The sequence below is a fragment of the Lissotriton helveticus genome, chromosome 4_1, assembly GCF_964261635.1.
Source record: "Lissotriton helveticus chromosome 4_1, aLisHel1.1, whole genome shotgun sequence".
Taxonomy (NCBI): Eukaryota; Metazoa; Chordata; class Amphibia; order Caudata; family Salamandridae; genus Lissotriton; species Lissotriton helveticus.
Genome location: NC_136063.1, coordinates 1,027,718,781 through 1,027,732,006, shown reverse-complemented (window position 1 = coordinate 1,027,732,006; position 13,226 = coordinate 1,027,718,781). Strand labels below are relative to the sequence as shown.

Here is a 13,226-nt window from a genome sequence, read left to right as displayed (position 1 = left end):
TGGGAGCATTTTCTCGATATGGAGGTCCAACAAACATCGGACAGTGATCACAATCCCTTGGTTTTATCACTTGCTCTCCCATGGGAGGCAGGGAATCTAGCATCGCCCAGGTCCACCTGGAAATCATCTAACGAAGTTGTTCCATCCAACTGTGGGAGACGTTTGAAATGGGCCAAAGTTGCTTTAGATGAATCAAGAATGGCCCAAGCAAGAACCATAATGTTGGAAGCCAAGGGCACCTTGGGTACGTTGGACTCCGATGAAGCCGTTCTAGCAACTTTCACGGAGACCATCGCATCACTTGGAAACCTGTTCTTAGTTCCCCAGGGAAGGGGTGGGGCTAAGTGGAGAACTGCATTAAGGGGCAGAGACCAATGGTATTCACCTGCCTGTCGTCTGGCCAAAAGCAACCTTATCCGAGCAGTAGGCCTGAAAGATCCTGGTTTGATTTCCTCTGCTAGGAAGGAATACAGAAAAGCCCAAGAGGTGGCAAGGGCTACCCACGAAACTAATTTCTGGAGTGAATTAATGGATGCTGGGTCCAGGAAGGACTCAAGGGCCTTCTGGGCCTTGTTTAGAGGCAGGGATAGGCCAGTCGACTCACTGTTGACTTGCAACATCACAGGGGACGTTTGGCTGGCCCATTTTTCAAAACTCTATTCCAATTCTCTGGGGACTAGGGGCCAGTGTAGGGGCGATAGCTATATAATACCGGATAACAGCTTACACTTTGACTCTACCTTTTCACCAAAGGAGGTAGAAGTAGCAATTAGGTGTATCATGCCCAATAAGGCAGCTGGCCCAGATGGAGTCCCTGGCGACTTGCTACGGATTAACATAGAGGAGTGGAGCCTACTCATTGCCAAACTCCTAAATGAGGCCTTGGAGGGCGGTGGATTTCCGGATTCCTGGAGGGGCGCGGAAGTTGTCCCTATTTTCAAAAAAGGGTGCAGGGACGATCCTGCCAACTACCGACCCATAAGTCTGCTTGATTCCACCCAGAAGGTAGCAGGGAAGGTGGTTTTAGGGAGGATTCTCCAATGGGCTGAGGAAGCGCAGGTTTTATCTGACTTCCAGGCCGGCTTTAGATCTGGTACCGGCACAATTGAGCAGACATTCCGCTTCCTTATGCTGTATTGGAAAGTGGTTAAACTGGGCAAGGGCAGTCTGTATCTTGCTTTTATAGATCTGCGGACTGCCTTTGACCTAGTCCCACGCAACCAATTGTGGGCTGTCCTTGAGGGTCTGGGTATGCCCGTTTACTTGCTGGCATTAATTATTAAATTCCACGAGGAAAATTTTGCCCGAATCAGATGGGGTGCACAGGGCGAAAAAACATCTCGCATCTCTGTAGACAGGGGGGTCCGCCAGGGGTGTGTGCTAGCCCCCACTCTGTTTTCACTTTATCTAAACGGAGTGGTGGAGCATCTGCTCCAGCTACCAGCAGACGCCCCTTCCCTGGCGGGCAGGAAGATACCAACACTCCTGTTTGCAGATGATACCCTGCTGATTTCGAAATCCGCGGTGGGCCTGCAAACACTGCTAACTAGGTTCCAGGGCTTCTGTACCACCAGGGGCTTGGTTATCAACATTAGCAAAACCAAGTTCCTGGTGTTGAATCCCCCCAGGAAGACAGTCCACCCTCCATCCTTGGACTCAGTTCCCTTAGAAAGGGTAAGGGAATTTGATTATTTAGGAATTCGCCTTTGTGACTCTATGAGCTGGAAGGCGCACCATCAAAAGATCATTCTGGCTCATAGGAGGGTCACGGGCGCCCTACTAAAAGAACATCGTGCCTCTTCCCTTAAGCCTATCGGGGTGATACTAGACATTTATAGGGCAAAAGCTGTGAGTGCGGCACTGTATGGGGCGGAGTTGTGGGGTACTCAGAAATTTGACACTCTATTCCATCTTGAGAACAAATTTCACAAAGATTTGATGAGGCTTCCCCATAGCTCCCCAACTCTCCCTCTCCTATTCGACACTGGTACACGTTCCATAGCTGAGCAGGCGAAGTTACGCCCCCTTCTCTTGTGGGCCCGCATATGGAATGTTCCTGAACTCTCGAGTTATGCAGATGCTCTCCGTGAGCTCCTCTCCACCTCGGGTTGGTATAAGATCGGTTGGCTCTCGGAAGTAAAGCGTCTGCTTTGCGAACTCGGTCTGGAGGACGCCTGGGCCAACAGATCTTCGCCACCCAAACAATTACTAAAGAAATTATTCTGGGCGTGGGTGGATAATGAGAGAGCTAAACAAACCAACCTATGTAGATCTGCGGTGGAGTTTTTGTCGATTAAAGGCCGCCCCTATAGAGAACGTTATTTGGATGTGATTCCTAACCCAACAGATAGGGCGCTGTATTTTAAATTCAGGGTTGGTGTTCTGCCCCTAGGATCATGGACAGCTAACTGGAAACCCCCCTGGCAAACTGTATCAACTTGCCCTTTCTGTACGAACAGTGTTGAATCCATTTTCCATCTAATGTTTGTATGTCCCGCATATACTAGTCCTCGCCGTAGATGGTTGAAACCGCTTTGTCTGAGGCTGGGTACACGATCATATGCGGAGGCACTATATCTGTTAAGATCAAACCCCCAACCCTTGTTCGCTTGTGGTTTGGCGAAATATTTGGGGTGGGCCTGGAGGATAAGATCCGCTAGGATGATGATCCTCCAGTAATGGCTCCAATTTATAATCCATCGGCCCACTTACCTACTGCTGTGTCACATTCCATCCCCTAAGGTTGATTAAGTATGTGTCCGTATGATTGTCCCAAGATGGACGTTTTTTAGCATTGTTGTATATTTTATCTTCTAAATGATTTCTTCCCTTGATTTTAACTCTATAACTGTTTTTATCATGTACCTGTTTTTATTGCAATGCTTTTATGAAATGAAATATTTCGAAATAAAGCTATACAACAACAACTACTTTCCCTAACCCCTCCCTAGCCCTCCTTTATACCACCCTTACTCTTTCCTAAACCCCTCCCATTTAGTAGCACACCCCATGTTCCTACCACATTAGCTTCTAAAAATGTAGCCTTAGTGTGTGGAGATTTCCACAGTCAGGGCTAAAATTTCCACATATAAAAGAGAGAAGCGGCAGTGGGGAAGGCTTCCATATGTAGGTTTCTGAATAGCCTTTTGTTGTACTCAAGTTCACTATTGTAGTACTACAAATGCAGTTTTAGTAATGTTTAAAGTATTGTATTAATTGAGTATGTTTGATTATTCCAAGTGATACACATCAAGAGTAGATGTAATGGCTCAAACACTAATTACATTTTCCAGTTGAGCAGTAATAGTACTAGCCATTTAAAGTATAGCCAGAGCTACTCAAATTATGCAATTCTGTGGCTATTTTCACATAACTATAGATGTGACGCATTTGCCACATAGTCCATCATTTGCTGTATAATCTGCAGATTTTAGCACAAAATCCTGGCCGCTGACCCCACCGCTAATCGAATGAAGGTGAGCGGTGCCAACTCCAGCTGCTCCGACCCCTCTGCAACATCGGGGGCCGGAGATAGACGCGCACCCTGTGAGGCCTGGGTGCCGGCTGGAGCCAGGGACTAAAGTCGACAAGGGAGCCGGCCGCAAACTCAACAACACCAGGGCCGCAGACCGGAAGTCGTCGGTTGGACCCCGGTGCGGATTTACTGCCGCCAGCGTTTAGCCGATAGTGGTGGAGACGAGGTGTGCTGCGGTGTGGGGCCCCATCGTCTGGCTCCGTGCTAGCGGCGATGAGGCTGCGGAGGAGAAAGCTGCGGAGGGATTTTCCCGACCCGGGGCTTGAGCAAGGAGGAGACGTTACGGCCCGGGGAGCGCGACTGCCGGTTAAGAGCAGCGCGCAGGAAGACCCCCCCGGTGCCCAAGTACATCTACAGGCGCCAGTTCTTTGATATCCTGGTAGAGTATATTTTATTTTGGGATTGTGAATTCCCCCCCCGCATCCAATTGAAGGGGCCCCCGATGTACAGCGCTGGAGAAGGTGACACTGGGAGACGCCTGGCCCCAGATGGAGAACTGTCGTCTACAGGGATCCCCCTTACTGAGTGATGGCGGCTGGAGGCCGGGGCCCCCGGGATTGAGACCTGCATCTGCCTCTGTCGCTGGACTGGCTGGGCACTGACGGCAATGACTCCAGAGAGGACAGAGATCGGGGTGAGCAGTGGAGGTGGCGCAGTGGATGAGACTGGGAGCGCCAAAACAGGCCATAATAATCATCCTTGGGTGGCAGTGGAGGCCGGCTCGCCCGTGGGTGCCCAGGACGTAGCGATTCGAGATAGGCGGGACAATGCCTCGCTAGCCCAGTGCTTCCCCTGAGATCGAGGACTCGCACTTAGAGGTCTGACTGGCCCTTTGGGGGATGGCAGTTTTGAAACTGAGCCTGTTTGCTCGCTCGTAGTGGGGCCCGAACAGATTGGGGACACTACTTGATTGCCCGCCCCTTCCTGGCTGGGTGACTAGTGAGCCATTGTCGGATATGGGCGGAGTGGAGTGGCCCGGGGTCCACAGAGGAGGCCATGGAGAAGGCGTCAAAATCCGAAGGTGATAGGCAGCAGTCAAGAACCTCTAAAGGGTCGCGGCAGGTCCAGACCAACAAACTTAACCGGTACACTATGCATCAGGGGTCGCCGCCAGATTCGAGACGGATTCAGTCGAGCGGAGGGGAGTCTGTGGGCCCGTCGGCTGAACCTACCCTGGCCGACGTGATGGTGGCCATAGATGGTCTGAAGTCCTCCCTGGGTCAAAAAATGGAGTCGCTGGACAATAAATTGGATGCGGTCACCACAAGCTGACCTCACTAAAGCGAGTGAGAAAGTTAAGTCTCTAGATATCAAGACCGCCAGCTTAACATATGACGTTGCACTGCTCCAGCAGGAAGTTCAAGACCTTAAGTTCTCCGGCGCCCTGACCAACCGGAAGTTGGATGAGTATGAAGGGAGGGCTCGGCGCAACAATGTCCGCATTATAGGTGTTCCCGAGAAGGCCGAGGGCCCGGCCCTAGACCTATAAGTCGAGGATATCATCCTTAATCATCTAAAGGCAACTTCTTCATGACTGAACAAGCACACAGAGTGCCGGGGGGGGGGAGACCCAAGCCGGGGGCACCCCCCCGTCCAATGATTGCGAGGGTGTTAAATTTTAGGGACAGAGACGCTATCCTGCAGGCTTCCTGATCGGGAAGTCCCCTCCGATATGAAAACACCACGCTCTCTTTCTTCCCAGATTTTACCCAGGCTGTTCAGGAGCAGCACCAAAGTTTCCTCGGAATAAAGAAGCTCAGAGATGCAGGACTGAAATACGCAATGATGTTCTGTAGTGACCGATATATTTTGTAAATAATCGGTTCAATTATGACCGTCGCCCACCACCACCTCAGGCTTATTTAGCATATTTTAGCCTAATATAGTGATATGTAGGCCTGTTTCTGACTTTACCTTGTTTTCTAGAAATGCTGACTATTGCCTTTGACATGCTCTCATGTTATCTTACCTTGCAATTTATACTGTCACATAGCATGGTGACTTGTAGGCCTGCCACACTACAAAGTAGGGTTTGATTTAGTCTCTTTCTGTTTCTGACTTTATCTTACTTAATGGCAGGGCTTGCTTATTGGCTTTGGCATGATCTTATGTCTTCTTGCATACTAATTTTGCCCTTTTGCGGGAATAGAGGCCTATGCTTGAGCACCTCCATCTTCTGAGCTGTCACCATCTTCTGAGCCGTTCTAGGTGAGAGGCTATGTTTTACTTTCCAGTTGTTGTTCACCCTTCTTAAACTAGAGAGGACCGGTTCTTGTCAGAGGAATGTGCTCACTCTATTCCGTAGTCATAACAGAGGCCTGATCAACTGAAGCTGTGACCTTGGTACAGAGTGGTACAGAATCTAATGGGAAAGGAGGCGAGGCTTGCTAGAAGCTTCGACCGACGTTTCCACTTTGTACTAAAGGAGGTGTCTGAGCTCTGTTCTCGTTTAGTCTGTTAGATCAATCTCTGGTAGTCCATCACAGGTGGTGATCCATTACATTGCAGACGTGCAGCTGTGACCGTGAATCAGGAGATCCTGATTAGGCTGGAGAGACGGGCCCCCTCCAGCGAAGTGGAAGCAAGATGTGTAGAAACTTGGTGAGGTGTTCCACTAATTCCTATATTCTAACTGTCTTTGCCTAACTATCCCTTTTATTTTCAGGTTCTGTACATTTCTATACATATCAGTTGCATATGTGTTTTATTAGTTGCATTTTAGCAATTGCTTAGCAGTAAGTGTGAAGAAGGCCTATTGTGACATATTAGTTATTTCTTTCTTTTGTCATTCTATCATTGTGTAATAAAGAAACCCCAGAGCATATAATTATTTGTCTGTGTTCCTTGGGATGGGAGGTGAGGACCTTTCTGATCCAAGTGTTGTTGCATCGGAAGGATGGTGAGTTTCTCTTCCTGCAGGTAATTATAGGAGGAGAGTTGTTCCTCTTCCATCTTTGGAAGTATAAATTCTAGTTATTCCACCCCAGGCATTGTTAGGAGGAGCGTGCGTTGCTGCTATTCCGAATCCCTGTGGGAGGTGTGCGAAGCCCTGCTGTGACAGGTATGTCATTTCTGAATCCTCTAGTATGGGAAGGTGTGCAAAGTCCTGCTGTGACAGGTATGTGATTTGCGTTGTGATTTCCGAATCCTCTCGTATGGGGAGGTGTGCGAAGCCCTGCTGTGACAGGTATGTGATTTCTCAATCCTCTCGTATGGGGAGGTGTGCGAAGCCCTGCTGTGACGGGTATGTGATTTGCATTGTGATTTCCGAATCCTCTCGTATGGGGAGGTGTGCGAAGGCCTGCTGTGACACGTATGTGATTTGCATTGTGATTTCCGAATCCTCTTGTTTGTGGAGGTGTGCAAAGCCCTGCTGTGACAGGTATATGATTTGCGTTGTGATTTCAGAATCCTCTCGTATAGGGAGGTGTGGGAGGCCCTGCTGTGACAGGTATGTGATTTCCGAATCCTCTCGGAGGTGGAGAGGTATGCGTTGTGACTTTATTTGCGAGCTCCTCTGCAATGGCCATACATCTTTAGTTTGTTGCTAGTCTTATTCCTTTCTTAGGTAAGTATTGTGAAATGTGGTGTCTTTCTGGATCCTGAGAATGGATATGGTAAGTAATGCAATGCTGATTGGCAGAAATAACAGAATTATCAAGTCATTACATCTTGGCGTCTGACTCACAGGATTGAACGGGTGGAGTGTAAGGGGATTGCCTTACATCTTGGCGTCGTGACTTTAAAGGATTGAAGATGTGGATTATGGTTTCTAGGAAAACAAAGGTTGACTCTAAATTGTCAATGGAAATTCCCAGATGGATATTGACTCCATATGGAGTACTGGCTCATGAGTGAGCTACTTGTGCTTTGTTGAGTGAGAGACTGAATTGCTGTGTGTTTAACTGTGTTTTGTAAAAAGGGCTTGTAAATAGCTTGCTGAGCTACTTGTGCTCTGTTGAGTGAAATTTGTTTTGTACAAAGGGCTTGTAAATAGCTTGTTACATTAGGTAGAAGGGGCTGGATCCCTTTAAAGTGTTCATTCAGTAAAAGATCCATTTAAAATGTACTCCGTTGCAACGTGAATGTAACATCTCAGAATATAACCCTGAAACGTGGGATGACATTTCAGACAGAGATAGTGGGGTTATTGTAAGTATGTTGCTTAATATGCATCCTCAATTGGAGCATTTGCTAAAAGAACGCAGTGAGCTGAAGAAAATGATAATTGATGTTCAGTGTGAAAATATACCTTTGAAAACAGAATTAAACGTTCATGAATTAAATGTGAAAAATGTAACAGAGAACGCAGTCAGGTTTCAATTAATTCTTCCAAAGAGGGTTTTCAGTTAGAAAGGAATGTGTAGGGAGATAAACAGACCAGTCTTTCAGAATTAACGATCCCCGGTTGTGAAGCTAAAGCACACATAACAGTGCACGATACATTTTGCTTTAAAAGAAAAATGCAACCATATGATTTTGAAAGTGAACATCAGAAAACTGTGTACTGGTTAAATCAAAGGTCTAAAAATATATTTTACAAAGAAGCGCAGGGAAGAAAGAAGTCACTTTTAAATTCAGATGCTGAACAAATGCCCATGACTCTGTGCTCTTGCCCGCTAAAAGATACTGGACAGAACAGCGTGAGAGAAAATGTGATTTGCTTATGGGAGATTGCATTGGTTATTAAATGGCCCATATAAACAGGAAGGTAGTCTGCGCAGAATTTGACAGAAACAGATTTGCTAACATCAATCACAAGAATAAAATGTTTTCGCAAATGTGAGAATTCCTGGCCCCTGACAATCAACTGTTGCAAAATGAATATATATATATATTTTCCTTTTTGACTGATGCTGCCCCAGATATTGTTACAGAAGTACTATGAAATGTGACTTTCTAATATTGCCAATGTTTTGTCTTTTAGTTACCAATAGTCCTATAGACAAATGATAGTTTAGAATTTGCTTGGATTAGTTAGACAGAAGTGTGGAGCATTTAAACACAGAACACAGGATTTTGCTGGAGGTCAGGAGAGGTTAAATCTGTTTTTCGTCTGAGACAAGAAAAGAGTTTTTAGAATGTGTGACATGTGCTTCCTTTAAAAAGAATATGAAGGTACATGCATTTAAATGTGAACTGTTCAGTATGGTTTTAGTTTTGGTGTATTCCATCTAAGAACGGAAAGTTCCACAGTGTTGGGCTGTGAGCATTTAGTTAGGGAGATTTTCAAAGTTGAGGAAAGGAATACTGCATGTGGGCTGGTTTGTTCTGACCGTGGCGAGATAACATGGCATTCCACAGCCTTTCTCTCTCAGACGGTTTTGTAAAGGAGTGGCAAGCTAGAGCGAGTGCAGGGAGCAGAGACGTCTCTCCTTGTTATGATTGGCGATGGACCAACTTTTATCCGCGGAAGCTTTTGTAAAGGAGGGGGACTGAAGGAGCGAGTGAAGAGTGAAGCAGGCTGCCCAAACCCTTCCGACTGTATAGGAAAAAGTTAGATTTTATAGAAAAACTTAGAGGCTATAGCGCAGGTAGTATTCTTAGACAATTCCCCAGATGTAGAGGAAAGCTTTGTAAGTAGAAATGAAATTATAGTACTTTAAAAAAAAGTGTGCTTTTGAATTTTCTTTGTTTTGCTAGAAAAGTGATACTTGTTTATTGTTTCAGATTGCAAGATTGCGGTGCCGGGGTGTGAGTGACCTCCCCACCCCTGTGTGCGTGGGCCCTTTCCTCCCCCTTCCCCAACACCCTCCCCCCCAAGTCTGGAGCCAGACCGGACGGTGAAAGGTGATGTCCTGTGGCTGTTGGCTGATGGAAGCTGATATCCTGTGGCTGATGGGAGCTGATGATCTATGGTTGACCGGACCAGATGGGGTTCTTCCTTGTCGAGGGGATACAGATGAAGATGGATGTCGGAGGGCTGTCACCCACACAGATGGACTGCTTCTTTCCAAGCGAAGAAGGGATCCGCAGGCTGTGCTATGATTGGAACTGTTTCCTTCACGTGAGATTGACTTTAAAAGCATGAGGGCTGTGTGCCTCCCACACAGAACTGCGTGTGTAAAAAGTGAAGATGAAGGGAACTGTGTACAGTTTGATCAACATGGAGTTAAAATCTGACAAGAGAAGGTGTTTTTGTTTTTTTTTGTTTTCACAAAGAAGAACTCTTTTTTAACAGAAATGCTTTGCTGCAATTAGAGTAGATATTTTCTTAGCTACAGACTGAACATTACAATACATATCAGGTTGGCTGCCTTTAGCAGCAGTGTTTCCAGTTTAATCAACAAGCATCCAGATACTTGCTAGAGTTCCTTTATGCATCTGAGTTATTGCCTTTACATGAATTTAAGTAATGCAGTCTTTGCTTGGTCTACAGTGATCATCATATATTTTGCTATATTTTTCAGTTATGTGATGTAGTTCTTAAAAAAAAGTTAGTCATGATCTGCTTTGAATTTAATGTTTTTCTGTGTAGCCACTTCAGCACGAGAGTTGCTGATTCAACATGTGCTTTTTCGCAGCTGTGTTTTTGATTTTAAAATGTTTTTTTTCCCTCGTAGGTATGCTTTTGATTATGACCCCCAGTTTTGTGTTTATCACTCTGGAAATTTAGTTTTAAAGGGTTTTGCCTTTAATTGAGACATGCAGTCCTTCAACGACAGTTGGATTTTCAGTTTTGATATTCAGTTGCTGGTTATTCTGCATTAATACCACCTTTGCAGTTAAAAGATGCAGTGCTTTACCCATAGCTGTGCCTTTAGTTCAGAGATCTTGTTTTTGATATATGTGACTGGTGATGATCAAGGGTCAGGGGGTGCAATATAGTGACTGCACCACTTTTGTGGTCTGATGCCCTATGGTGACCCTCAATCACCACCATTGTGTATTGATTTTAGTGTGTTATGTTCTCCTAGCCTTAATGTAGGATGATCTTGCATATGCCTATTTCTTTTCTGTTCTATAATCTTGCTGTCTTTCAATAGAAAAGTCTTGCTAAGAATCAAATATATGGGATGTTGAGGTGCAGTATTATTGGTGATGGTGCACACATGTGTTTCAGGGTGGATACTGCAGGATTAAATGTATAATGTTATTTGGGTTAGGTGAATTATGACTTTAGCCTATTGGCTTTGACATGGTCTTGTGTCATTCTGTTTTCCAAGTCTGAATCTATTAGTTTAGCTGCTTCAGTTGTAGGGATTCCTGGACTGTTGATTTATAACACTAGGGCTATTAGTAGTCTGGCTTGTCTTATGGTTAAATCTGTTAACCACCCCTTGATCACGTTATCTGATTTCCTGCTTGATATTTGTGGTGCTTAATAAGCTGTTTTCCAGAATGGGGTTGCTATTGATTTTCCTTCTGATTCTGATGGATGATGTTGCTTTAGTCTTTCTGACCACTCTGAATCCATCCAGTCACATATTACTGCTTTGCATAATTGTTATCTGAAGTTCAACAGACCCTTGATAAAGGATGGTGAGATTAGCTCCTTGGGTGGGTACCTGATGCTTTGTTTTATCTCGGGTGGTATACCTTTTAGTCATCTGATTTTAGTTGCATTATGTTGTTGCATTCAATGTGGGCCTAGCCTTTTGAGTATGTTTCGCCCTTGAACTGCTTTTGTCCATTCTGTCAGTTATGTTTCTTATTATTTCAGTAATAGTTTGCATATTGTTTGATCTTTATATAGGTTTGATGGTGTTGGACGATGGTCATGGGTGGAATCTAGTGACCAATATATGCTGTAAATAATCGGTTCGATTATGACCATCGCCCACCACCACCTCAGGCTTATTTAGCATATTTTAGCCTAACATATTGATAGGTAGGCCTGTTTCTGACTTTACCTTGTTTTCTAGCAATGCTGACTATTGCCTTTGACATGCTCTCATGTTATCTTACCTTGCAATTTATACTGTCACATAGCATGGTGACTTGTAGGCCTGCCACACTACAAAGTAGGGTTTGATTTAGTCTCTTTCTGTTTCTGACTTTATCTTACTTAATGGCAGGGCTTGCTTATTGGCTTTGGCATGATCTTATGCCTTCTTGCATACTAATTTTGCCCTTTTGCGGGAATAGAGGCCTATGCTTGAGAAACTCCATCTTCTGAGTGACACCATCTTCTGAGCCTTCCTAGGTGAGAGGCTATGTTTTACTTTCCAGTTGTTGTTCACCCTTCTTAAACTAGAGAGGACCAGTTCTTGTCAGAGGAATGTGCTCACTCTATTCCGTAGTCATAACAGAGGCCTGATCAACCGAAGCTGTGACCTTGGTACAGAGTGGTACAGAATCTGATGGGAAAGGAGGCGAGGCTTGCTAGAAGCTTCGACCGACGTTTCCACTTTGTACTAAAGGAGGTGTCTGAGCTCTGTTCTCGGTTAGTCTGTTAGATCGATGTCTGGTAGTCCATCACCGGTGGTGATCCGTCACGTTGCAGACGTGCAGCTGTGACCGTGAAGCAGGAGATCCTGATTAGGCTGGAGAGATGGGCCCCCTCCAGCGAAGTGAAAGCAAGATGTGTAGAAACTTGGTGAGGTGTTCCACTAATTCTAATATTCTAACTGCCTTTGCCTAGCAATTGCTTAGGAGTAAGTGTGAAGAAGGCCTATTGTGACATATTAGTTATTTCTTTCTTTTGTCATTCTATCATTGTGTAATAAAGAAACCCCGGAGCATATAATTATTTGTCTGTGTTCCTTGGGATGGAAGGTCAGGACCTTTCTGATCCAAGTGCTGTTGCATCAGAAGGATGGTAAGTTTCCCTTCCTGCAGGTAATTGTAGGAGGAGAGTTGTTCCTCTCCCATCTAGGGAAGTATAAATTCTAGTTATTCCACCCCAGGCATTGTTAGGTGGAGCGTGCGTTGCTGCTATTCCGAATCCTCTCGTATGGGGAGGTGTGCGAAGCCCTGCTCTGACAGGTATGTGATTTGCGTTATGATTTCCGAATCCTCTCGTATGGGGAGGTGTGCAAAGCCCTGCTGTGACCGGTATGTGATTTGCGTTGTGATCCCTGAATCCTCTTGTATGGGGAGATGTGCGAAGCCCTGCTGTGACAGGTATGTGATGTGCATTGTGATTTCCGAATCCTCTCGTATGGGGAGGTGTGCAAAACCCTGCTGTGACAGGTATATGATTTGCGTTGTGATTTCCGAATCCTCTCATTAGGGGAGGTGTGCGAAGCCCTGCTGTGACAGGTATGTGATTTCCGAATCCTCTCGTATGGGGAGGTGTGCGAAGCCCTGCTCTGACAGGTATGTGATTTGCGTTATGATTTCCGAATCCTCTTGTATGGGGTGGTGTGTGAAGCCCTGCTGTGACAGGTATGTGATTTGCATTGTGATTTCCGAATCTCTCGTATCGGGTGGTGTGCGAAGCCCTGCTGTGACAGGTATATGATTTGCGTTGTGATTTCCGAATCCTCTCGTATGGGGAGGTGTGCGAAGCCCTGCTGTGACAATTATGTGATTTGCGTTGTGATTTCCGAATCCTCTCGTATGGGGAGGTGTGCAAAGCCCTGCTGTGACAGGTATGTGATTTGCGTTGTGATTCCCGAAGCCTCTCGTATGGGGAGGTGTGCGAAGCCCTGCTGTGACAGGTATGTGATTTGCATTGTGCTTTCCGAATCCTCTCGTATGGGGAGGTGTGCAAAGCCCTGCTGTGACAGGTATATGATTTGCGTTG

General features: G+C 45.7%; 1 protein-coding gene and 1 long non-coding RNA gene across 2 annotated transcripts in view; one reads left to right on the top strand and one right to left on the bottom strand.

Annotated features, from left to right (window-relative positions):
- The window catches only part of LOC144827419 (uncharacterized), a 105,796-nt gene extending 93,313 nt beyond the window's left edge, over nt 1–12,483 (top strand). The window contains exon 3 of the long non-coding RNA XR_013610177.1: nt 9,206–12,483. This is a non-coding gene — a long non-coding RNA (uncharacterized LOC144827419). The remainder of the gene's footprint in view (nt 1–9,205) is intronic.
- CFAP90 (cilia and flagella associated protein 90) overlaps nt 1–13,226 on the bottom strand; it is a 194,782-nt gene that overhangs the window by 156,320 nt on the left and 25,236 nt on the right. The window lies entirely within an intron of this gene.